Source organism: Lathamus discolor, chromosome 7 (genome assembly GCF_037157495.1).
Source record: "Lathamus discolor isolate bLatDis1 chromosome 7, bLatDis1.hap1, whole genome shotgun sequence".
Taxonomy (NCBI): domain Eukaryota; kingdom Metazoa; phylum Chordata; class Aves; order Psittaciformes; family Psittacidae; genus Lathamus; species Lathamus discolor.
The window spans coordinates 16,443,224-16,470,656 of record NC_088890.1 but is presented as its reverse complement, the minus strand read 5'-3'; the positions used below and the strand labels follow the sequence as shown (position 1 = coordinate 16,470,656).

Genomic DNA, 27,433 nt, shown 5'->3' with positions numbered 1-27,433 from the left:
GGGGCTGTTGCAAGGATCCCCTCTTATTCTTCATTCCCAACACCATGTTGCAGGATGGCTCCTCTGGAAGAGAGAATGAACAGCGATTTGCTCCCTTGACATGTCATCCAAGCTTGCTCCCCTTTCAGGAAGAAGGTGATATTGCATCCTTAGTTTCAACATTAACAGTCTTTTAAAACGGGTATTAGAACCGGCTGGAGTGAACTGCAGAGCTTCTCCCCCAAGCCCAGATACTGATTTTGAAATAGGGCATTTTCACAAGCAGCAAAAGAGATTTTGAAAGTTTTCCAGCCTTTTTTTTTTTTATTTTTAAACAAAACCGGGAAATGAGCAGTGTATTTTTTTCCGTGTTCCTCCCTGCCCTTTTTGTAGTGAGAAAAGTTGAAAGGAAAAAAAAAAGGGAAACAGGAAACATAAATGAAAAATATTCCAAAATGGATTATTTTGATTCAAAACCCTGTCAGAGCTTTGATACAAGAATGCCCCATTGCCAACAGTGCAGTGGGGAAAGGACTGCGGAGGACAAATGAGAGGAATATTGCCTCTGCCTCCCAGCCGAGTTAATGCCGTTAGTTAACTATGGTGAGAGCGGTTATTTACAGAACCACCCTCGGTGCGAACTGCACACACAGCCCTGCTCCGGCTTCCCAGCTGAGCCCCGGGCAGCGGCGGCTCCCAAAGACCTCGCATTTGCGCAGTGACTTAATTCAGAGGCGAAAGATCCTTCGCAAGGCTGACCACAAAATGCCTGCACGGCTGGATTAGCCGGCTCGCTGCTCCTGGGACAGCTTGCAGGGAAACTCCCCTGCCTCTCCCGGGAACGCTGCCCCTCCAAGCCGAGCTCAGAGCACCCTCTGCTGTAACCCAGCCTGAGCAGAGCTGGACCCAGTGCACACCAGGATGTGACCGCGGTCTGTGGGTGAACACACGGACGGCTCACATGGGTGCTTGGATGTCCCTGCGGTGGACACCCACGTCCGGTGGCTCTGCTGGAGAGGGACTGGCTGCTTGTATGCTTTCGAGAAACTCATTGCCATAATCTCAGCCTTCAAAATTGGATGGGGCTTTGAGCAGCCTGGTCTGGTGAAAGGTGCCCCTATCTGTGGTGGGGGGTTGGAACTTTAAGCTTTAAGGTCCCTTCCAACCCAAACCATTCTGTGATTTTATGATTCTTTTGAGTTTTCTTCACTTTTCTTGGTGCCTAACCATGGCAACAGTGAAAATGTGTGTACTATTTGAAACATACATCGTTCTCAATTTAATTCTTGGACACTGGTTCTGCCTGTAGGCACTGGATGGAATAGTACCTATAAACTCTGTTCCTCATGAAGATACATAAACCCTGTAACCAAATGAAAGCTGAACTCTTTCTAATAAACCAAACAGATTGAGCTCTGTAAATCTCACACCACAAGGTACATTTTCCTGCCCATGTATCTTTACTTTGGCTCTTTCCTTTCCAGTTTCACAACATCCCTTTCCGAGATGTGAAAGGCAAAACTGCATTTGCTATTCCAGTCTCAACATGACAATGAAGTAGACAGAGGTTAAACCATTCTTGCTGTGTTTTACTATGTCCCTGGTCTCAGCACAGGTATAGGTCAGCAACACTCATAATGCTTTATTTAACTCCATTTCCTTTAAGAAGAGAATACACTTTCCACCCAGAATACCACTACAAGAAATATCTGTTGCTTTTAAGACCTGCACCTCTTATTCAGTCTCAGTGAAATAAAAATCCCTGATCCTGAAAGTGAAATTGTTTTGAACCCAAATGAATTAACATGACCTTTTTTAGCAAGCATGGTTAAGAAGACATCTGGTATGCAACATTCACCCCTCATTTTCTTTAGAGAAAATCCCATGTAAGCATATGCCCCAGGAAAGAACACAGCGGTATTTTGTACTACATGAGACACTGCTTGTGCACTTGAAACTTTCCCCGGTGACAAGTAGAAATTCTTCCTCCTTAAATAAAATACTTGCCTTGCAGTCACAGCAGCTGTCCACATGATGCACATTAATACGTTGCTGAAAAGAGGTCACCTTTGCCTTCAAAAGGAGGTTCTTCAGGAGTCTCTGTTCTGCCATCATCTCATTTCCTGGGAAAAAAAATGAAGATATAGCAATGTTAAGAGACGTATTTACAACCACCATTGATTCCGTTTCAAACTGTTAGTTCCTCGACACCCTAGCCATAAAAAAGCTGTAAAAGCAACTGCTTGTGAGAAGCCCTTGCACTGTCCCATGAGCACTCATAGCTACTTATTTATGATCAAGACCATGGAGGAAGAGCAGAGAAAATTGCACTTACACAGATTCCTTGGAGCAGTTTTTCTCTCCGTAAGAAATGAACATTAATTTATTGTGTAAATACAATTTAGGGTCACTCTTTAAAGCAGAGGAGATTACCCAAGGATGGAAATATAAGTTATAATGTGCACTGAACAGACAAAATGATGTGTTCTCAGACTCAGATACAATCCATACTTTAATGCCCAAGTCAGGCACAGGGATCTCAGCAAATGCAATTTAAAAAGTAATTGAAATATCGATATATATCTTCACATTATTTTACTTGCAGTCAGACGATTATCATAGCACACGTCAACTGAACTGGACAAGACACCCTATGTGAGTGCATTGTACAATCCATCCTGACAAAGCAGGTTCAGACTGCACATGCACAGCTCATGCCGTGGCCAGAATGTCTCTTAAGCGATCACTCCAGTAGTGACTGGAATTAATGCAGAAAATGCACCCCCAAAACCCAAATATAAGGAACTTTAAGTGGAGTTACAGAAATTAAATAGGCAGTGAATGGAGGATGCATTACTTAGGATGGTTCCAGATTCCAGAATTCTCCCACAAAACATGATGCTTCCATGGGAGTGTCTTGCAGGCAGCAAACTGAGATCACAGCAGCACCAAAGATGTGCTTCACATTGAAATATAGATGGTTGGGACCATTGCCCAGACAAGTTTGGGGTTTCTTTTTGTCTACAGAGGAAACTGTTTGGTGTCTTTTGTTAAAACGTGTCTACAATCAGACTGAAGAGCAAAGCCTTGAAGAAAAACTTTACTTGCTGAAAGATATTTGTAGGTGACTCATGCCTCGAGATACCCACAGTTGCCCGCTGCCCTGACACAAACCACTTGTGCTTTGACACAAACCAATACGCTTTGATGATAAAGCACAGTAAATAGCTGAGCAAGTAGCAAAGAAAAGCCATATGTAACCCTGAGATTGCTTCTGATGCTTCATGGTGCATTACTCCAGGGTTTGTTCCCAGAGTAGGCATGAGGAGCAGTGTTGAGCTCTCATGCCTTGGTCAACCATCATCCTCAGGTGAAATGGCCTGTGCAGACTATTGTGTGCTCTTCTTGCTGCTCCCATGGCCATTGGGGTATTGCACAGGGAGACATCCAGACACCTTCTTGTGACAGGTTTGGACAGCGAAGTGCCCTTGGAGATACCTGGACTTTTACCATAACCTGATCTGAGCATCCAGCAATTCAGCATGGGAAGCACAAGACCTTGGACTGGTTCTTCTCAGCACCACTGCTGTCCAACTATTAAGTGATAGTAAACAAGCTGAATTTCTAATGTGAGTACCTTTCTTTTTGAAGTATGCTTGTTGATGAAGGCTCCATGACAGGAGAAAGATAAGATTCATTTATAAATATTTATCATCGGTTATTTTTTCTGTTCTCAAGAAAGAGAATACTCTGTTTACCAAGCAAATAGTCTCATTACACTCTGCACAAAGCAATTATGTGATGCTTATCATCTTTCAACTTTCATGGGGTTTTAATTGCTGTGGGAGAAGCAGTTGTTGTTAAACAGCTATTTTTATAGGATCCAGGTATTATAACTGTTCAGCTAGTAAAATGCACAGTATATTTGTGCTGTTACTCTTCAACTTTTTAACTTCCTGGATTACAGACATGGCCCTTGCGTACTGTCCACTTAGCGATTAAAGTAAAATGAATGTGCTAATATGTTTATGTACTGCATACAAAAACCCTACATACATAGCTCCCTGGTGCATCCTTTTCTCTCATAGCTAAACCAGGGAGGATTCCAAAGGTGTGCTGCAGCTGAAAACTATAATTCTTCCCAACTGAATTGCTCCAGGCTCTAAAAATTCAGGAGTTTGTTAAAAATGTCGTATTATCTAAAAACAATAACTATAACATAGCTTTAAATGTGGCAGAGTCTAAACTCACCTTCTGAATTTTGGCTGTCCAGCTTTGTATGTTCAGCTTTCTCTTTGGTATTGCTTGGTGGACTAAATGTTTATTTCTTTCCTTTCCTTTAATGAAAGCTGAGATTCTCACGAAACACCACAACTAAATAACCTTGAATCACCCCACCAATATTACGAGGAATCCTTCAGATCTTAAATTAGTGACTAACGAACGAGGAAGAGTCACTGGCAACTTAGAAATAGGATACACTAGAATGGAGGTTATTCATCCAAACCCTGTCAGACATCTGTTGTTACGAGGTCCTTAACAAAGAGCTAAGGAGGCCAGGCTGTTCTGAACCACAAATACCCATTTGAAACGTCCTGCTGATGGAGCTGTATGAACAGTGTTAGTTCTCCAGCCCCCCAGGAGCAACACACAGCTCTCTTCTGATACAGCTGAAGGTAAATGATCTTGAGTTTCCCCAAATAGAGCCACTAGTGATGCAATTTGGCTAATCAGAAATTGAACATATGGAATTAACATGCAAAAATAGGAGAAAAGAAAGAAGAAGGGAGCCAAAATAACCCAAAGACTTCACTCAGCTGAGAGCATTTATCAGGTCCTTAAGGAAAAATCACTGCTCCCAGCAGGCAACCTTCACCTTGTCCTACCTGGCCAAATGACATTCACCATCGCAGTACATCAGAGAGGATGAGCTGGCAGAGAATGTGATGAATTGCTGTAATTAAAGGAAAAAAAAAGCACCAAATTAGCTGTCAAAAAGCAGGACTGGAAGACTGCACCTGGGATGAGCTTATGCACAAAGTGCAGCTCCAAGATAGAGCTTCACTGGCTATTTGGAATGTTCTAGGCAGAAAACTCACAGGTGATCCCTAAACATCCTCTGGGTACTTCTGTCGCACCTGGGGTATTAATCTAGCCCACAACATTCCCTATCCTCCTACTGTAGCATTGTAGGACAGTACTTCCCTTTGCTTTTCAGCTTGCTGTGTAACGCTGCTGTCTAAATGGCACCTACAGCAAGAGGAGTGAGTTGATACCACTGAATGTTTTGTAAAGCTCTGTGGGATGCACTGGGAAGCCACTTGTGGCACACAAGTGAGTGTGTAATATTGCTGTACCACTGCCTGCAAAGGGTGGTTGCTAGGAGGCAAATATCATACTGAGAAATCTGAAAGGAAGCAACAATTTCAGTTCCAGTGTGGGGCTCATTGAAATCTTTCCATTGACCTTAAATAGGAGGTGATCCATCCTTTAGCAAAGGAAGTGGAATTTTTTTAAGAAGTAAAAAGGGATGTCACACAAATGGCTCCAGGTAATAAGGATGGACAACAACAGGCCGTTGGAAAGGAAGAATGAGTGGGGAAAATGAAAAGTAACATCAAAAGGCTTTAGTGAATAAAACCCCAGCAGATAAAGAATCTGATTTGGAAAAACTAACAATGAAAACTTGTATAAAACATGTATTATTCCTAGACTTCCTCCATGCCAGGGTTAAATTTGGCAGAGCCACTGGGGTTTTTCCACTCCTCGAATTATGAGGCCATTCTCACCTAACCAATTCCTTCCACCTGTAAAGTTGAATAAAACTGTTGCTGCCCTTCACCCTTCCTTTTCACCTGCTGTGGCACCTTGCAGTGATTTTAGATGTTGATCTGGGCTATAGGAGGTTTAAAGTTCACTGGTCAGGGCTGCAGGAATGTGGTGGGAACCCATCCCAGCCCCAACCTGGACCCCTCTCCACTGTGCACACAAAAACACCCCGGGAGCCCTGAAACACCAGAGCTGTTTTGTAGAAGCACAAATGAGAATAAAGGAACTTTCAAAGTGGAATAAACCCTCTCAGACGCGGACGAAACACAGTCAAATAAAACCTATCTCTCCCTGCCTACTGTACCGTTGTAGGACAAGTCCTTTTGTTCAGCAACCCCTCACAGCTCCCTATTAACGAAGCCCCACGTGGGCTCTCTCTCTTTATCCCAACTGAGCTTTGGCAGGTTTTCGACTCCTTTCTGGCAACTCCAGTGCTGCTCATGCTACATAGTCGTTGGGAGCTGGGAGCATTGGCCAGCAAGGCACCTTTCTCATTCTGGAGAAGGACAAAGCTCCATCTATCTGTTGGGGTGTCCTCAAGCAAGAGCAGCAGACAGGACACCGCAGCCAAACACCTGTAAGTAGGAAAGTGATGTCTTCTGTCATCTGCTGCCATCCCAACTAACCCAGGTCACAGGAGGGGCTGACCTACCAGCCACATCCATGCTGGCACCTCCATTTCTCTTTCCTTTATCTCACTTACCTCCCAGTGACACCCCAGGGCTGGGGACAGTGTGCCACACATCCAGCACAGCGTGCAACACACCCCCGAGCACTGCAGGTTTAGCAATCTCTGCTGGCATTCATAAGCTGGTTTATTTTTTGTTATTATTTTGTTTATTTATTTTCACTAAGAAGAAGACAGAAAAGCGAGTCTGCAGCAAGAAGTGTTTTTGTGTGTGACTGTTTTGATAGGAGGCTCATGGGGATAAACGCATATTGCAAAACTGTTGAAAACAGTATTTTCATCACCTTCAGGAACTCCCTGGTGGGGTTTCACAGTCTTTGCTCACTGCTGAGAGACTCACACCCACTCTGGTCCTCTGGGGAGGAATAATTTCCCCAGGTTTTGATTGTGCTCGATAAAAAGGGCACCTCTCTTTTGCTGGTGAAAAAACCCAAACCTCCAAAGAGAGAAATTCATCTGAGGTCCTCAATCCCTGACTGCTAATGTGGCTTTAGCAGTGTTACACCCACTGACAACTGATCCTCATTTCCAGGCACAGCAAGGTCTTCTCTTCAGTATCCGCACAAATGAGCAAGGAGCGATTAAGGCTGACAGTCCATAAAGGTATAAAAATGCAATTCCTTCTCCCAGTGAAATCTGGTAACTGATTTTTAGCAGCCATGCGTGGTTCCTTGCTCACATACACTCAAGTATTTGCCTCAAATAGATAAAGTCAGACTCAGCTTGAAGTTCCCAGCTCTCTGCAGTCATCTCATCTGCACACCGTCATTGATGGCTGTGAAGCTCCCTCATGTGTGTTACCTGAAACTTCATCAGGTGTGACAATCCAGGAGAGCCTTTGCCTTAGTAAATCAATAAAGCGGGCAACAAACTTGCATCAAGCTATTATAAATATTAACAGATAATATTAAATTTTATAGATGGAAAAAATGAAAGTTAATTTTTAATGATCTCATATGCAAGGTATCTTATTAACTGCTGGAGACATCTAATAATTCATGCTGATGACAAAAGATCCAAGCCTCTGTCCTACCAATGCTACAGTCCCACTATCACGATCTTCATTTTCCTGTAGCTGAAGAACAGGGAAGCTGAAAGCGAGCATTGTCTGTTCTCCCAGTTGGCCCTTCTGGGGCTCCAAATACCAAGCAAACCCCGTGGTCCACCAAACCACTGCTGTCCAAAATAAAATTGTAAGTGTCAAAGCAGAAGCTCCTAAACAGGAATTAGGTTTAGATTGACCAAGATAGCTATTGCATGTCAATTTATTTAAACATAAATGGATTATTTGGAACATGTTTAGTGAAGACTAACAGCTCCTGAATGTAATATGGACACACAGCTAATTATAAAGTCAAGCAGTCATTATTAATATTTCTAATGATCAATTTGTATTCCAACAACATAAAATCATCAACTTTAAGGCTCCAACAGACGTGGTAATTGGGAGAAGAGAATGCAGAAAGTAATCACTGCCTAGTGCCTGACCGAAATAAGAGGTATAAAGCTGAGTTTACTGGGGCCTACAAAACCAACCTGTGAACTCAGCATCTGAGGAGCAAGGAGGATGTCGAATGAAAAGGTCACAGAAAACTTGCTGCAACTGGGATACAGACATGGGTCTATAAGGGTAAATATTGTGAACACAGTGAGGGACCTTAATACAATCCCAGAGTGACAGAGAGGAAATAGGACAAGCAGTCCCTGTGCAGAGATAAGATTTACTCAATTAGATCTACTTAAATGCAATAAATTTCCATGGAAAAACAGATCAGTTATAACTTCCATCCTGCATGTCAGACAAATGAGCAAATAATTTAATACACTGCACTTGCAATTCTGTGCAGTTTGTGTTGTGTTGCTGGGTCACTGCCAGAAGGAAAGTAAACACGCTCTTCTGAAGAGACAGTGCCTTGTAGTAAATTTGGATCAAATAAGATTTATCGAGCACTGGCACATGTCAGGGCCTGGGGAGAGGAGGGCTTCTCCCACCAGACCAAGGGGCATCTCCATAAGGCTGCCTGCTGAGGCTGACAAGGTTGAGGCTTGCACACAGGCGGTTGGGATGCAGGTGGAAATCAAGCACCCAAGTCATAGAATCAGAGAATAGTTAGGGTTGGAAAGGACATTAAGATCACCCAGTTCCAACCCCCCTGCCTCCCTGTCTGGCTGCTTTTCCCCTCGCACCCTTCTCCTGCATTGCCACCCCAGTGCAGGATGAGCCAGGCTCCCTGGGTTGGCTCTGGGGTGTGGGGGCATGCACTGCCCTGTAGGGACCATGCACAGGGCACCCTAACATGGCCCTAGACCTCTTGGGGAACCACTGGGACCCCTGCATCGTGGTGGAGGAGAACAGGAGATAGAAGCTCATGGGTGGGCTATGCCTCCCTGCATCCCACTGCTAGACACCACAGAGGGACCATCAGGAGTGAACCCCTCTGCGCAGCCATACAAAACTTCCCAGCAGTTTCTGCTGCTTTATTTTCAGCAAAAACTGATGTTTCGACTGTGTTGACACATTCTGTGCAAACTGCTTTTCTTCAGCTCACTGCTGTTATCTGGGAGCTAGCAAATCATTTTACTTCCATGTAGCTGAAATGTGTCCTCTTGACTCTGGTTTGATTTTTACTCATTTGTGTATAAATAACAGTTTCTGCAGTGGTTTTATTATGCAAAGCAGGGATTTTTTGTAATGCTTCATTTTTTTCATGTGGGATATTTTGAGCAGATCCAGGACAAGACAAAATCTGCAATCTCTAAACCCCTCAAGCTACAGAAGTTTTCTTTAGCTTACTGTACAAACAGCAGTTTGCAATAGCATACAGAATCCAGCACAAAGGCAAAGAAAGGCTCTTCATTCTGCTGGTAAATCTGTTCAACTTCTTCATCTAGAAGGAGCTGAATACATTCTAAAAAAGAAGTGTTTTTTCCCAGCTAGCTAAGGGGGTTTATTGCTGTAAGCACCACAGATTTGTGATCTAGTGCCTTGTGAATAGTTTTGCAAGAAAAAGCTTTCCCTAAAAATTGACAACACTTTCGGTTTTATTCCAAATCAAGAACTGGCATCTCCCCAACTCTAATTAACAGGGGTTATTTTTTGCCATCTCCAGTAGCAAACCCACCAACAACTGGCCCAGAAGCACAGCAGACACAGCTTCTGCTGTGACCTGCTGGGCAGTCACCATTCCCAGCATCACAGAGGAAGAAAAAAACCCACACTAGCCTTAATATATTTCTTTTTCCAGTGGAAAGTAAATGTTGTACTAAATCACCTGCTTATCACTCACTAGGCATTTGCAAATAAATCCAGCCTTAGGTTTCAAGCACATCAGAAATTTTCCACCAGAAAACACTGATTAGATGCAATATGCTCTGTGAGAACATATTGATTCTGTCTGGCCTTTGGGCAGAAACCTCGTCTGGCTTTTTTACATGTCCATCTTCCTTCCTTTCCTGGCTTCACCTCTGCCTATATGCTGAAGTGTGAGGGAAGTGACTCCTGGGATAGCCAGCAGCTCCTGACATCCCCAGCATTGCTCTGGCCTGGGTGCCCTTTCCTGGGACAGAGGAGTTTGCAGCGAATGCTCAATAAAGCAGTGATGATGAAAATGTGGATGGGGTGAGCCTAGTAAAACCTCTGAAAAACAGCTTTTGAGGCCATGAGGAACATGGTTTCTGTATGGGCTTAGACCAAGTCCCATCACAAAAGAGGGAGATTATGGCTGAAGGTTCACAGCAACCTCAGCTGAGCATTTTTGGACTCTAGCACACACTTGTCCCAAGAATCAGCCCCACTTTCACAATGCACTTTAATCTGACATATCTTGAAAGCCTTCCAAAGTCTGTGATCCTTTGCAGGAAATCCTCAGGGTGCTTTGCCAACCTTTCCAACAGGATCCCTCTGACACCCGGCAAGACACAGCTGCAGTTCCCCTTCTGCTCTCCTTCCCCCATGCTCTGCAGCCCGGGAGGATGGACTTAGCCTGGCCCCATCCACGAGGGAAGCCTGCATCCCTCAATCTGCTTGCTTCCACATCTACCTAACACACAGGACGGGATGTCCGATTTGTCTTTGCTTTGTTTTGCCAGGACAGGGTGGAAGGAAACCACAGCCAGACCCACAGTCTCGCTCTCCCCTTTAATCTTCAGCCAATACAGATTGTGTCATAGAGTCACCCAAACCTAGAAGGACAAGAGCATCACGCAGAGAAAAGCTGTATGGCAATTGCTTGATGTTTCGCTCATTCAGAAACTAAACCTCACCAGATATATATACCTTCTATATTCTGGGACACTGGCACATCCTACAGCAGGGCTGGACACTGCAATGACAACACACCACTCCAAGTGTATTTTAGCCTTTAAGAAAATACACCCAGAGCTCAGAAAAAGACTTCAAAGCACAGTGTTAACAGCTGGCTGGTTGGTGTCTGATCTCCAAGCAGCACAATGAGGTGCGATTGCTGTTGTCACTCCACTGTAAACCATTCCTGCTTTGTTGTTTGGGTTTGCAGGGGATCCCCAGTGCTCCCCCAGCTCTGTCTGCATGTGTTAGCAACAAACCACCATGGTCCATTCTCAGAACATGAGCTCACTGCAGAAAACTATTTCCTCTTCTTTTCTTATTCCTTTACAAGGCAGCAGGCTGTTCCTGCAGCTCTGCTGGGCTGGTTTCTTGCTCTGAGACCTTGGAATGGAGATGTGTCATGGACAAGTACAAGGTGATGGATAGAGAGTGTTCTTAAGAGCCAGAGCTGGAGGAGCCATACAAAAGTTGCAGTGATGCCTTCATGTAGGAAGAGTCAGGACAGATAGCCAAAAGCACAGCGCTGCAGGGGACCACCTCACACCGGACTGGATAGCAGGCAAGGCATTTGATGTCTGATGCACACGATAGGTACCCTGAGTGCACTGCACACGCTGCTCAGCACCACTTCACACCCAAAGCTCCTGGTTCAAGTGGAGCATTTTGAAAGCGAACGTGTTATGAATTGATAAGGTGTCACATGGTTCTGACGCTATCTCCAGAGATAATATCAGGACTTGTATTCATGCTCCATCCCATTATGCAACTGCAAATCCCGAGCCAGCTGACACCCCATGCAGCACACTCAGCTCACCGTGGCTTGCGTCCAAGGAAGGTGCTGGCACCCCACGCACACCCAGCTTAGGTTGCACACCCATAAAACACCAAAACCTCTGGGTGGTTACAGCCATTTGTCTGAACTTCATGGCACCTTCATCCTACCATGGCCACCCCTCCAGCCTGCAGAACTGGTTAGGCTTTGGTTATGAGAGCAATGGTTTAATGGTCAAGCTGTTCCTCCATGCAAATAAGCTTTCTGCTGTCCATATGACCACTTCATCAGCAACTCCAATTTACCTGCATTTGCACTAGGGCCAATATTTTGCAGGCATAGTAGTGCAATAGTGAAGTGTAAATTCATACCTGTTTTAATTTCCTTGAGCTTTCTATCATTATACCAAAGAAAAGAATGGAAGATTTCACTGCCATGTTTATTTAAAGAAAAGTAATTAACCTCATGGCAGGACTGTGAATCTCAGATGAATCAACATCTCATTTAAATGGTAAGCACAGCCTTCCTTTCCTTGTCTGGCTATCCAGTGGAGTGATGATGATCACTGCATGGTGACATTCATGCAGCGTGTGCTGCGGCTCTGGGAGAGGAAGGCAATCACCTGGAGTTGCACCAGGGCTTGCTTCCCACTGCCCAGAGCCTCTCAGGCTATGGTTATGAATGCTGAGGATGACAGCAAAGCAGGAGCTGACACTCATCTCTCACAGACACGCAGCCCAAAGCAGCTTGAATGCCTACAGAAAAAGCACACTTTACAAAATCAGACACATTCATACTGGTGTCACTTTGTAAAGGATAAGCAGATTCAGAACATTTTTAGAGCAGAAGAGCAGCGGCTCATCAGATGTCAGAACAGCTTCCCAGCATCCTCATCATTTGCACACCCTCTTGAATATCATTTCTTGAATCCCTGTGATAAACTGCACCAAAGGCTGCTCTGCTAGGCAGTACCAGAAGCACAGCACACACCTGTATCAGGGCAGGTACAGTAAAGCTGCCATATGCCTTCCAGCCTGTGCTCCCCATACTTGGCTTCCCATAGGCAAAGCCCCATCCCAGGGGGCCAGACAAGCACTTCCTGTGATTTAAGTGGTGGGGGAGCTGACCAGCTTCCAAATTCAGAGTAGTTTAGATCGGCAGGCATCGCAGGAGGTCTCTGATCCAGCCCCTGCTCCAAGCAGAGCTCACTTCAAATGTGGATCAGGGTGCTCAGGACCTCATGCAGAGTATCGGAGTATCTCCAGGATCCCACAGTCTCTTGTTCTAGCCTTTGACCACGTCCCTCGCAAAGAAGTTTTCCCATATATCTACTTGCAATTTCTTTTGCTGCTACTTAATGCCTATCATCTTTCTAGATACACTCAGCCTCCACAATATGTTCTGCTATTGAAAGAAAATGCTCCACCAGGAGGGGTTGGGATTTTTTCTTAAATGACAGGAACTAGTCTCATTTTTCAAAAAGGAGGAAATATGGAACAGTGACAAAGGACTCAATGGATTTTATGTGACTGCCCTCTCCTGCTATGCGTGACAGAGCAGCTTTCAGCAAAGCATCCCACGCTGCAGCAAGTGTGGCACGGGAAAGCCACACACCATGCAGAGCACACGTGTCAGTGGGGAGCCAGCCCACGTTACAAGCACTGATTTTTGATGACGGGATAACTCAGCATTACTTAACTCTTTTACTGCTTCTACTAGTTGGCCACCTTGAGTTATCTAGTGACTTGAGTGAGTGTCACTAGATAAGGAAAACTGAGTTCCTGTCCCATTCAGTCACCCCACTTGTGAGGGCCTCCCAGATTTGCCAGGACTGCTAAATCTATTGTAAAGCCATACCTGGGTTCAGCTGTGATTCATCTCACCTCAGCCCCTGCCCCAACCATCTGGTCACCCCATAGGAAGAGAAAATACCCCTTTACAAAATGTCTCCAAAATTAAAACCCCTAAAGAGCATGCAGTGCTGCAGTACCATTTTGCAGTCATTCATATACACTCCTCTCCCACATTATAATGCAGACCACCTGCCTCAGAAGATGCTTTGGCAGGCGGGACTTCTGGCAACACACTTAAAGCTGCATTAGCTGCCTGTTTATTCAAGATACAAAGTTCCTAGAAATAGGTTAATTGCTTTCCTTTAATTACACAATATTTTATTAAATACCAATAATAAAAGGAATGTCTGCCCTAGAGATAAGATTATGCCACATTCATAATTCGGCTTTTTGGGACAGCAGATAAATGTCTCAGCCATTTTAAAATACTAATTTGTCATTCATGAGAGCAATAAGTAATGCAAACAGGATGTGTGGTTACACTGACATTATCACCTTGTCATTGCTTAAAGGCACCTAGGGCATGCATATGTGACACTATAACCTCAGACTCTTTGATGAATTATTGCCCATCACAATCCTATCTAACACAGGGGAATGGATGAGCATTGGAAAGATTTTATGGTCGCAGTTGCAGTACTCTCTGGCTGTAATACAATTACTGGAGTTATTGCTGAAGCAGCAAGAGATGCTGGAAAGTAAGGGAAAGTCTGTGTCCTCCTGGGAGGTAATGTGTAAAGAAACCTTAACGAGTATACCCCGTGGGGGATTTCCTACCCTGCAAGTATTTAAACTGCTAATTAATTCCTATTAAAACAAGGTCTTTTGTGTACATCAAAAAATGGTGCCTGAGGCTTTGAGCCTGCAGTGGGATCTCCTACGACTTTGTACCAGCTGAGTCTGGCAGGCTTGGCTGAGACACTGCGAAGCACTGAGGAGTTGTTTAGTGGCCTCTGTTTCAGAGTCAGAGCGCTGTGCTTATGTCAGTGGCTTAAGTCCATTCCCAGGCATGACACAACCACCAGAAAACCAGAGAGAGCACAAAGCAACCAGCCTCCAGACACAAACAAATTGTGTTTGTGTGAGCTCAACCCTCACTTTGGGTGTGCATGTTTCAAGATTAGCCACCACAGTTACACATAAAATGTTTGCTTTTAACACCACACTCCTTGAAGAGATAACCCATACTCTCAGAGCATTCATGAAAAGCCAGAGGCTGACAAAGGAGCTCCAGAGGCCGCAGAGCTGCCGGTAAAACAGGACCACACTGTGAAAGATCAGGTTACTGGTATCCTGCTAGGATATGTGATCTGGTTACTGGTATCCTGCTTGTGTTATGGAGAGGTTCCTCTCCCCATCACTCCTGTCTCTGGAAGGACACCTTTAGTTTGATACACTCACAGCTCTTTCCATACATTATATATATATATATATTAACTTCTTCTCTTTTATCGCCCCATAAAAGGCACTGACTGACGATGGAGTTGTCTTTTACTGACATACTACATGGTTGCCAAGCGCCTGTGTTGGAACAGCTTGGTTTGTTCCCGTGGATGCTGAGGGATGTTACATGGCACAAATGCACCAGCAGCTCCATCAGAGACAGTGGGAGCTGTGGTATCTCCTTTCTGGCCGTGCCAAGAATGGGGATCAAATCCCAGGAGGGATTTGATACAGGATTGACATTTCTGCCCTTTTAAACCCAGATGGAGATAATGAATCAGCTGATCTGCTGAGCTTTCAGGTAAGTGCCACCAATGCAACCCTGTGCCGAAGGCAGGATTGGAAATCTCAGTGGGCAGACACGAACAGACACTGTAAGTCACACCGTGAGGGTCAGGGTGGCTGTTGGGATCCCAGAGCAAGACCTGTGCCCCAGCATGCCCTGCCCAGCAGTGGCCACAGCAGCTGACACTGAACTGGATGAAGAAGGTGCTTTATGAGCTTGGCTACCTCTTCCACCAGGTAGGAGCTGGACTCACTGTGTCTCTTCCCGAGCAGACGCCTCTTCGCAAATAGGCTAAATTAATCAGCCACCAAGTGTTCCCATGCTAATCGCACCCTTGTGCGACTCAATCCAACCTAACACTGCCCTCTTGTGCTGCAACACATAAGGGGCCTTTGCTGTTAAGGTGATTTTTCCCCCATTTTTTTCAGTGGAGGGAAGGTCAATCTCCAAAACCACTTTTCCCCAGTGGTTTGTAAAGCAATGCCTATGGTATTTTATCCAAAGAGGTCAAGTCGTTTCCAGTTCTTGTCATTTCAAAGCATGGGTGTCTTGCACAGCCTTGGCTACCCATCCACTCTGGACAGGGGAATTAAAACGATTGGTAAAGGTAATAAAATCAAAAGGAATATAACAATATAACCACACCTCAAGGTGGAGGAACACTGGAAAAGATAACAAACAGAAAACTGCACTATTATGAAAGCATTTTGCCTCATACAGGCTGTGTTAAATCTTTTGAAAACACTGGTTAATGGCAGGAATCAGCATTTCATTAATAATATGTTAAAATTTAGCTCTTTAGATTCACATATCCCAAGCATTAAAAAACCAATCCATCACGATTAATGTTTTACCTAGAAATAACTACAACCAGCTCAGAAATTGTGAGCAATAGCATGGCTGGAGCTAGATGCTTTCCCTCCACACAGTCTCCAATAGACTATAGTGAGTAAATTTTCAAGATACACTTGAGGCCTGATGTATTAAGACTGCAAGGCCTGATGGGCAGCACAGCATTTCTGCTGGGGATAAAGTAATATTGCTATAACTTTGAGAAGACATCCTGTCCCTCCCATCCCTGAAGTCATCCACTACTTCACCTACCCAAAGGATGCTAACCAATGCAATCTTGGCCCTTGGTAGTCCAGATACAGCTGCTGTGTACCTCACACAACCCACTGCCTGCCCTCCCAAGCTCCTGAAACAGAGCTAGAATGGATGGGACAGCCTAGAAATGCAAAGGAACAGGAACATGCACAAGCACGCAGTCTGCACTGCGGAATCTCACCCTGCGCTTTTACACCACCATTCAAATTGCTGCAAATATCAACTCTTTCTTCTGCAGAAGGAACATAGATCAGGTCTGATTTTATTTCACTATTTATCAGACTTGCCTTGGACAGCACTTAATACCTGACAGAAATGGGCATTAAAAAAAAAAACAACACACATCTTCTAAAATCAGTAGAAGCAATGCAGTAACCATAGCACTCAAGCAGAAAGGCGTTAGGAGCTCACTGGGAGAGGAAGCAATGGTAAATGATGCTCACAGATGAGAAAGAAAAAAAATTTAATGGCACAAGGGGAAGTTGCTTTTCTGACACAATACTGATTCTTTCTTGGGTATTGCTATTTAATGGATTACTTGCATAAGCAGAAGAGGAAAAAAAAAGGAAGGAAAATAAAATAGGTGCCAAGATACAGACATGGACATCCCGCATAATTTTTTTATTAATTTTAGAACAGCCTGTTCCTATCCAGCTGCACACTCAGGTATGTACAGAACACTGCATGTTTTCATGCCGTAATCTCTAACGTGCTTAAGTGCGTGATTACCAGGCGTGCAGAGCAAGCCTGTTTCTGCGGACCTGCACAAATGTTGAAACCTTTGTTCCTGGGTCCTTTGAAGCCTTCATGGGATAAACATTCATTCAGGAAGGGAAAGGACTGTAAGAGCACTTCAATCAATGGCCTACGAAATACATAACCACTGAAGCCACACCAGCTTACACTGGCTGAAACAGGCTGAAGCTCATTTGCTACAATACAGAGCTACAGGGGAAAAATAACCCTCTAAAGTGGATTTAAAACCCAGCTCTTTGCTCCCCTCTCACTGTGATAGTGGATGATCACAAGGGCTGTCCTCCCTTGCCATCAAGGCAGGTCATTACTGCTGTTCACTCCAGTGCTTATGAGACCTGTTCACAATCTTTCAGTTGGCAAGAAGAGGACAGCAGTCTTCCTTGGCATCATCTAAATTAAATATTGAAAACGTTTATGTTAGCGAGAGGCATGCCTGAGGATTTGGGAAGCTATTCAGACATTGTTAAAATGCACTAAGTGGTTTGCTGGCAATTACCTACTACTGTCACCAACTCAGGCTGGATCTGACATGCCAGAAACTCCTGCATGCATTTTCCTAAATAAAACTTAGATAAGAGAAGATGACACAAGTTTTTTTTGACCAGCAGCCTTGATATTTCAGTGTTGACGTCTCCTACTAAGTATTCATAGTAAAACTTCCCAGGAAAGACAAGTTATGCTGCAAAGCTTTTACTGGGTAGAGTTTAAGGTGTCCTGGTGTGAACTGATTTAAAACTTTTGCATTCTTCTTTCTCTACCAGTCAGAAGCAGAAATTCCTTCCAGAGTTACCAAAACTCTTATTATATTATAGAGATTGATTCTTCTGATAAACCATTTAAAGCAAAATATGGCATTGTATGAGAATACAGCAGAGTGACCTGCCCAAGATTTAGTTCAAATAAAACCAATGACATATTGAAGTGCTGTTGAAGCCCTGACTATTATTGTATTTTCTTTTCCAGTTGAAGGTGTCTGATGTCACAACCTGTACTATGGGGCTTTGTGGATCCTCAGATGCTAGAAAGAATTTTTCTACAGCGATGCCCTGGAATGCTTCCCATTACCTGCTGCACTATCCAGCAAAACTCTTTAAGAGTTTGTTTCATATCTTGAACTTACTGCCATAAGAGTAGTATTCATGAGCTCAGGACTTGACTCCATAATGTATTTTTCCTGAGGTTACACCTTAAGGCAATCCAGAAATGCAAGGGAGTGAGGATACCTACTTATTAAGAATGGTAGAAGTTTTTTACTCAATAAAGTTTATCAAAAATAAACCACTGGAAATCTAACCTGTGCTCCATTGCATATACCAAGGGCTTGCATTATTTCCAAGTGCACGTGTGATCTTGGCCAACAGTTGGTACTGTGAGAAAACACTGACAAGCCAGTACAAAGGCCAAAAATCATTATTATTGCCCAATGCCCAATTGCCCAATGCCCAAGAGTGAATTTAATCTGGAAATGATGTTATAAACATCCTGGTCTGGACCCACTTTTGATTCAGCTTTGCAACAGCTATAATGTAAAGACTGTTCCATTTATAAATGGTTTTATGGTGTGCTTGCCTATGGCAGCAGGGGATGGGTTTTACTGACCCCTGAGAGCCCTTGCTAGAGCAATGCTCTAAATTTCAACACTGTTCAAGTTTGTGTTCACCTGATAGTGAAAAAATACACAGTCCTTGCAAAGCGTCCTGCAGCTCCATCTTCAGAGGTCCCAGACCTGTCATCAGAACTGGATTGGTTTTGTGCTCAGGAGCCTGTGAAGGTTTTCCTTATTAATGTCTTGGTGGAGAGTGTGGGAGCCCTGTGGCTTTGAAGGAACTGGGGATGCTGAGATGGGTTGTGGCTCCTGTGGGGATCAGCCCCTCACTGCACCGTAGGGTGATGTCCACCATGTCACTCTGGAGACCACAGCATCCGACAGCAGGGATCAGCCAGAGAGGATACAGTACTTCTTTCCTTGGCACCTAAAGACACACAACAACAAAGCCAGGCAAGTAATGAGTACAAAGGCATTTCTAAACTGAATTGTTCTTTGAGAAAAAAGGGAAAAGAAGAAAGAGAAAGGAGGTAAATACTGTCAGCCTTTGCCAAGAGCCGTGAGGAATAGCTAGCAAGAGAAATGCATCTGTAAAGCCTTGATGGCTAAGAAGAAAGATTTTTACACATGCCAACTCCACTGTGGCCACATTTATAGGAATTTAAAGTGTTACTACATGACAACAGAAATAGCTTTATGTTGGCAGACCTTTTTTTAATGTGTTAAAGGGTCATTAATCATCTCCTAGTGTTCCAGCAGTCAGATGTACTTGATATCTTCATTTACTTATTCATACCAGCTCCTCAGCTGTCTTCATTTCCTTGGAAACAGCTGTATTGCCTGTTACGGAAAACAAGGTAATATATATAAAAAAAGATAAAGTGGAAATACAATAAAGGCAAACACAGAAAGCTGAAGGTTCTCAGTAAATACAAACCTCTCTTACATACATGCAATCAATAAGGTCACTTGTGTAGTAACTCGTAACAAAGTACAGTTGACAATGTGTTATTTTTCTGCTGGAGAATATAATGGGAGGCTGAGCATGTTAATGACTTTTGGAAATGGGCAATGACAAAGATTGATTAATATCAGTTGACAGCCTGTTCCACAGCTCCGAAGCAGGAATAGCAATGATTGATTTGCCAAAATGTGGGGCACAGGCTTTAGATAATAGAAAGGCTGCATGTGAGCTCAATCAGGTTTCAGAAACAGGATTTAAAGGCCAAATGGTTAACAGTAGTTAAAAGCTTTAAGGAAAAGACAGAAGTGTGGCAATATTTGCAAAACAGAAAAATTTAAATGAATTTCTTCAAAGTCTAAGAACATGCAAACTGTTGAGTTTAGGACCAAAAATGCAGAAACAAAAGAAAACAAGGTGGGGGAGAAGCCAGCAGAGTCTTTTCGTAACAAATTAAAGACAGCATCAGTACCTTAAAGCATCAGGTTTCAATGATGAAATCCTCACCTAATGTCAACTATTGAAGAGCCACTTTCTGTGATGATGAGGAACAAGGAGAACAAAAAGCCACAGCAATTTGTAGGGCTATGTGCTCACTACCCAGGCTGCTCTGGCAATGTAAGAGGAATATTGCATCCCAAACCAACAGGGATTCCTCATTTTTAGGGAATTGCATATTTGACAGAACACGTTCCCCCTGGGAATAATAGGGGAGAAGTGATCTCATCCTCATTTTGTGAGGACTGAGGAATGGGAAGTCTTGTTGAGAGCTTGACCCATCCTTCCCATTTCATTTTACATTAAGGAACACAGCACAGCCCGAGTGCTCTGAGCCTTAAAGGCAGACCAATAAGAGACTATCTATACTCATGCTCCATTTATAATGATTTTGTCCATTGCAGCATGTAAGAGAGAGCAGGAGAGAAAGATTGAGAATTTAATGACAGATGTCCACCAAAGGGCTAGTCTGCATTAGGGATGTGGTCATGTGTGAAGAGCTGAATTAGCTGACATGATGCTAATCAAAGCAGAGCCTGTATAGGGATTCTATCACCCACCTCAGACTGCTGCAGCAACTGTCTTTGCCATGTAATGCACCATCTCATTTGTATCTCACAACGTGACAGACTGAAAGCTGTATGGTACCGACCTAATTAGGAAAAGAAGGCGTTAAGATAAACAACAACAAAAATGCAAGTGTTTTCACAGAGCACGGAATCTGTGAAGAAGTGGACAAGTGTTTGACTAGGGGAGCTTGGGGATTTCCTGGGCTTCATTCCAAAATGCATTTAAATACAAATGGTGTTATGTTATTATCTTCTTTTTCATAGCGAATTTCATATCCAGCAGGCTCCCAAGGAACTGAGAACAGGAGCATTCCTTTCCACTCAGGCCTTTCAGGCAGGGTCTGAGTTTGGGCATTTATGACCTTTTCAATTCTGTGACATTTATCAAGATGCTGCCAAAAAGAAAGGTAAGACCCTCCTCCTCTGAGGTTGGCTCATTTATAAATCAGTAGTATCTACAACTGACAGTTTTTCCTTAGTAAAATATAAAGTGTTTGTGGTGTGCAATGATAAGCCAAACTTTGAAGATGACCAGCCACCCTTGACCAGTAAAGTCTGCAAAGAAACCTCCATCCCTTAGATAGGGTCAAAGCTTAGGTAGTGTTGATCGTACACTAAAGAATTAATGTGCCTGTCAGTTCCTGGGGCAAGGTTACTGACATGAAGAACTCCTTTGCAGCAATGGCTGTGCCAGAAATAAGGACGGGGGGAGACTGGCAGTGGTACAACATTTTTATTGGTTGGCTGGTACTCATCTTGCCTTCCTGTGGTCACCTCCAAGTCAGGTCTAAAGGGGTTGTCTTTGATACTGATAAGGCTCCCTCTGCCACCTGTGGATAAAGGCAAGTATCCTCAAATGGACTTTGTTTTTCCTACTCTTGACACCTCATTTAATTGTGCTAGTGGACATAACATTTACAAAAGAAAGAATCTGAGAAAACCTATACAGTGAATTGTAGTTGTAACACTCCTCCCCAAAAGCAGTCATTTTATAAAACATAATCTGTAAAGCCAATCGTGGTTACCAGCTCCAGATACTCAAATCAGTCAACTTAGAGATTGGAGGGAAGGGGGTATGACCCACAAAGGACCCTGCAGGAGATGGTTCTCATCTCTCAGGGCCTGTTCTGAGGTCTCCCTAGCCCAAGTGCATGTGTTCGCAGGTGCATTTGCAATACAGAGACTCCCCTTGTATGCATCAGGAGTCTCTGGTATTACCCTGCCTACATGGGAAAAATATGTGTTGACATTTACTGTCTTCTTTGGGTTTTAATATCTTTCCTCACTATTAGAGGCTTTGGTGATTGAGCAGGCAGCAGTACTTCTGACCTGAATAATATGTCACAGTTCAGACCCTTGGAAGTTATTTCATTTAAGGGGAAGTTGATGGGTCAGGTGGCTCCACTGCAGCAACAGCAGCATGAAGCCAGGTTTTTTAAGGAAAAAAAAAGGACCAGACCACTGAAACTTACCTTATGGCTCCAAAGCCTTTTTTAAGTTGCCCTCAACACACACCATTTCCAGGTTCAGTGCCTCTTTCTCTCTTCTGGAAATCCACTATGCAAAAATATATCCACCCAAGCTTTGGGCTTTCAAAGTCCCAAACAAGACTCATTTGGCCTTTTTTAACTTGTTCCCTCTTTTAGAAGGTGTGGGGATGAAGATCAGGTGGTCACCATCTCTTACAGCTGCAGTGTGAAAGGTGGCGATTAAACCCATTATTCTTGATAGGATTCAGCTCAAATCAGAGAAACATGCAGTGCATTGCTAAGAAAAGAGCCCTGACCATAGAAATGCTTAGTACTGCAATCATGTTTTTTAGGCCTTTGTGAGCCATCCCTCAAGTGAACTTTCCCTTAGAAATCAATAGCATTGATTTTGTTTGTGCTGGACAGTTTTCATTCGGCTGCATTGTGGTTGCTAATTGACAGGTCAAAATCCGTACTGGAGTTTGATAGAGAATACCTTAAAAGTTTATATTTATGGGATGAAGTTAAGTGATTATACTTGTCACTCTAATATTTAATGCCAGAAGTAATCATAAACAATTTATCATATTTGAGTTCACAATGAAAAGCTACAGCACAAAGAACACTTACAACCCACTGTCATAAAGCTCTTCAAGGCCCGGTTTCCCTGCTCTGAAATGAAAAGATGAGAAAGGTCATGGAGAACATCAATTAAGTTGTTTTTCTTGACCAGCAACAAGTTTTAAGTCTTAGGAGAACTTTTGCTTTTATTACCACTTCTCATTGCGAGGGGCATTAGTATGTTTTTGCTAGATTGTTGACTAAATCAAAGAGTTTATCTTTACCACTAGTATGTGACCAAAGTCTACAAACAGAAATCAAAGAGGCCTTTCTGATTTCTAATCAAAAAGTATGTTAGTTTCTACAAAATATACAGCAGAACATTTTGTATGGTATAAGCCAGTTAAGATCTCATCTGAGAGTTATGCTGTGGTTTGCTCTCATGAACAAAAGGGCATAAAGGTCCTGTTAATGGAGAAGTAAGAACAATTATCTTTGGAGTTATTCAAGTTTGAAATAACCTTTGAAAATAAGACATTAGTGAACTCAGAATCTGGGTTTCAAGATAAAAAGGAAAGAGCTCATCTCTGACAGCCTCTGGTGATAGTATCCCTTACGAATGATTTAACTTTAAAATGAAGCATTTTAACTATCATTTAAGCTATACTTACTGTGATGTATGGTATGCTTTGCAAATGCTTATGTGAATAATGTCTATGCGTTCTTCATGTAAGTGACGACTGTTGTTCTGCCCTATTGACCGAGAGGAGAAACTCTGGAAGGTCTTGAGGACAAGGAGAATGAGATTTTACCTCTGAGAGGCTGAGAAAGATCCAGCAGCCACTACACACAAATGAAAGCAGAAGACCTGCAGGGAACCTCGGTGGTTTCAGAATGAACAAAGCTGATTGTTAATTTACTTGGTAAATTGTTAATTTACTTTGTGGTCAAGACACTCAACCTGACTCTTAAAAGCAATGCTTCAGGCTTAACGCGAAGGGAATGTTACCAACAGCACAAAACAAGTGTATAATGCTGCAGTAGAAGTCAGCCATGGTAGTTATCACCAACACAAGCTTTACGGTGCTGTGTGGATGGGTCAGCCTTATAAGCAGATCATCCATTTATCAAACAAGCATTCTTCTGTAGCCCTACGAGCACCTTATGAGTCAGCACTCAGAGGAGGTGTGAAGTATCACTGCAAAGTAACCTGTGATATACACTGAAAGACACACACTGAAATTCGGTAGGTATTCAATTGCTCCTGTTGAATGGCCCTTGGATGGACTCCTCCAGGAGAGAGCTTGACCTGCTGGGCAGGGTCTGAAGAGCTCTGATGGCAAGAGAAGTCATCATGAGGAATGAATAAGTAAGACAGCTCCCTTTAAAAAATAGTCACGTTTCTGTAGAACAGCTTGGCACGCAGGTTCATGGGTTTATGTGTATAAATAGTCTCTGCCTAAGCTTGCTTTGGGCTCTGCTGCCTCATATGCATTTTTATGAAGTGTTTCTCAGTCTGGGAAAGTATAAAAGGTGGGGAGAAAAGGAGGGCATTTCCTAGGAACCACTAAAAGCACAGTCAACGATATACCTGAAGAAAGTCAAGGGAGTGAGGAGGGGTAACCAGCATAGTGTCAGGGTGGAAACACCTGGCTAAGAGGAGGGGAAAGGAGGGATAGACTGGGCAGAGACCATGGCTGCTGGGAGCTCCTGAGCCCTGCTGCCCATTGCCCAGGACCCCTCTGGTTCTTTCTCCTCTCTTCCTTGTACTCTCACTCCATATACTCTTGGTTTTCCATTCCTCCTTTCTGCCTCTTTGCTTGGTCCTCAAAGGCTCCTTCAGGGTACCTCAGCTTCCAGTAACATCCCACTTAGATGCACACAGAAGGCACACACACGTGTCAGTTAAACAGCGCTGAGTCAGAGCTGGGGGAAGCTTCAAGCAAAGAGCTTAAGAGGTGCATTAATATAGGGCCCAGGGCCTTCAAACCAGGGACCACAGGATGCCTTGGGGTGATAGGTTCTTGCAAACAGTTTACGATGAACCTTGTATTATTTAGGGTTCTTGAGCTCTTCAGTTCAGGTGATCTCAAGAAAAACCCATGACTTTAAGAAAAGATGAAATTCCTGCTTCTTAGGGTGCCACAAGAAGCTTTACATTTGGATCTAGGAGTCCAAAATCCTCAGCAAACACACTCAAAAGGAACACAAAGCTATCTGAATTTTATCTCAGGAAGCCAAAGCTTTTCAAGATTTCCTGTGATTGTGCTGCTGATTTTTGCAGCCTAGGACTGGGCGTTTATTTTCTCCCATTTCTTAGCCTCAGGGAATTGGTTAAAGAAACTCTATGACTGCATTTCTATAACAGGGAACAATCCAGGGCTGGTTAGGCTAAGCAGGTGTGCCTCCCCCTTTCCCTGCTATCTTCCACCTGGCTGAGTAATTACCATCCTGCACTGCCTCTTGTTCAGAGGGTGACATTATTCCCTCACTGGATAACAAGGCAAAATCAACTTTCCTCACAAATCCCATTATCTCCTGGAAGATCCTCTCGGAATGCAAATCAACAAGTTTAGCAGAGACAGGAGCCCAACAGCAACCCCCAGCCTCAATTTAAATTACCTCCAAGCTGCATGATGAGACAACCTGGATTACTGAGAATTAGCTGGGAAGAGCAGTGACTCTGCATCTTATGAGCTCTTGTTCCTCAGATCAAAGAGGGTTGATGGGCATTTAATTAAAAGATAAGGTAGCCAGCCATAAAACACCAGACTAACCTTCTGAGTATACAACTCAAGTTACAATTAAAGAATGACTATAATTCAGATTTTTGGACCTCACCAGCAATACACTCCATCATTAAGTGATAAATTGACTGTTGAGAACAGTGCCCACCTTCCTTTTTAATGCTGTCATAGGGCAAGCTGGTTCAGGTGGTAAGAGCTCACATGCAATGTTGAGGGCCTGTTGATTGCCAAATCCAGATGTAATCATAGCTGCTCTTTTCTCCTTCCAGGGCTGAACCAGAAGCGTCCTGGTCCCAAAAGAAGCCATCCTCACTCTTACCCTACACATACTTTCTTGACAGGGCATTACACTCCCAGATGCCCTGGGGAAGAGCAGCCAAGGAGAAAAGCTCGTTCAGATGTATGTATAAACACTGGCAGTGCTGTTAAAAGTGTGCTGTGAAACATGACAAAGAAAGTAACTTCAGTATTATCTCCACTGAGTTTTCTTGTTCCCAGCACAGTGATATAACTCATCACATACTCTGACTATTGATATTCAGTGGTTTATCTCGTAGGAAAACCCCAGTGCCTTGTCACAGCGACACAACAGGACAGCAAACTCCTGCAATTTAACACCCAGCAAACACACTTTTCTTAAAGAGAGACACTCTGCAGAGAGGAAGCAACTCCTACCAGAACAGCTGATGCAGTAGGAAAAAACAGATTGACTCTGGGATGCAGATCTGCTTCAGCAGTGAGGTCTTATCTGAAACAGCACAGCCTGGGAAGTGTTTCAAGCCAACATGGAAGCCAAAGCCAGCCTGCTGCCATCTCTCAGATGTGCACAGTCAGTGTCTTGGAGACCAAGATACCAAACTGATGTAATACAGTGCAAAGCCAGAACACCTCCTTAAGCAGTGCCAGAGAAGGAGACCAGCGGTCCTGTACCCCCAGTCCAATGTGCCAAGTCCTCACTCCAGCGTTTTTCTGATCACTTCAATTGCATTTTTCACATATTTGGTGCTTAACTTCAGTGCATCCTCTTACTCTATCCCTGTGTATATTTACAGTCTGCACTGAGGATGATTTACGTTAAATCCCCAGTGTTAACACAGTGAGACTTTTTGCATGGAAAAGTGCAGTGCCATAAAACATTTACAACATAACAAAAATGGTTTCCCAAATCTCTGGCTTACTTCAAGATACAGAAGAGGCGATTACTTTCACTTTGCCCTCTGGATCTGGTGTTTGAGCCCTTTTCTCTAGCTGGAGAAACAAGTCATTATCCAGCCTTGATAAGAAGGGCAGAGCCACTCCCTAAGCATGTAGAGTTGAAGTCCCATTTGATACAGAAGCTGTGATACTCTTCATACATTTGTTTAAGTAATGAAATGTTTAAAAAATATTAAAGGATCTAAAGATGTTCAAATGTCTGGATGCTGGCAAGCTCTTTGATAAGTTAATTTTGCATTCAAAACCAATGAGGCATTGGTCAGAGTGACACAGGGTTCGGATTTACCCTGGATAATTCCTTTGCTGTAAGACTAAATCAGTTAAACTCTGACTGTGCTTTGTCACTGGGATGTCAGTGCTAACACATCATTTTAACTGAAACAACACTGAAGAGCATTTTGACTGTAACTTAGGAAAAGATGTATCAGCTGAGCTGTAACCAATGAGCAATACGTTCACATTGCAAAAGTGAATGTAAAGGCTCATTCTGAAACATAATGCTGGATAACAAGAGCCTATGATTTAAAACAGCCACAGGGGAAATGAACCAGGAATCTGTGCAGAGGGGAGAGAAAGAGCAACAGGGAGAGAGTGTCTGCAGAGCTCCACTTATTCACAGGGGTATCTTGCTGCTCTCAGACTCAAGGTGCTTCAGCCCCACTGAGGTATTCATGGTATGAACCCCTCTGAAGGTGGGATTTCCCTTGGTGAGTAACCAACTTGCAGGATGGCACCTGAGCTGCAGTGTGAAATGCATTGAATTTAGAGGAGGAAGACATTAGAGACGCTCCCCAGACTACTGTGCAGAGAAGATATATTTGCTTTGAGCAGGCACTCGATTCAGAATG

At 43.5% G+C, this 27,433-nt stretch overlaps 1 long non-coding RNA gene across 1 annotated transcript; it reads right to left on the bottom strand.

Moving 5' to 3' along the window:
- Positions 1 to 16,478: 16,478 nt before the first annotated feature.
- LOC136018219 (uncharacterized) lies at positions 16,479 to 22,216 on the bottom strand. The gene is made up of 4 exons (XR_010614300.1): positions 22,066 to 22,216; positions 20,585 to 20,676; positions 19,274 to 19,405; positions 16,479 to 18,992 (listed from the first exon to the last, which is right to left on the bottom strand). It is a non-coding gene; the product is annotated as an uncharacterized LOC136018219 (long non-coding RNA).
- Between the last annotated feature and the right edge of the window lie 5,217 nt (positions 22,217 to 27,433).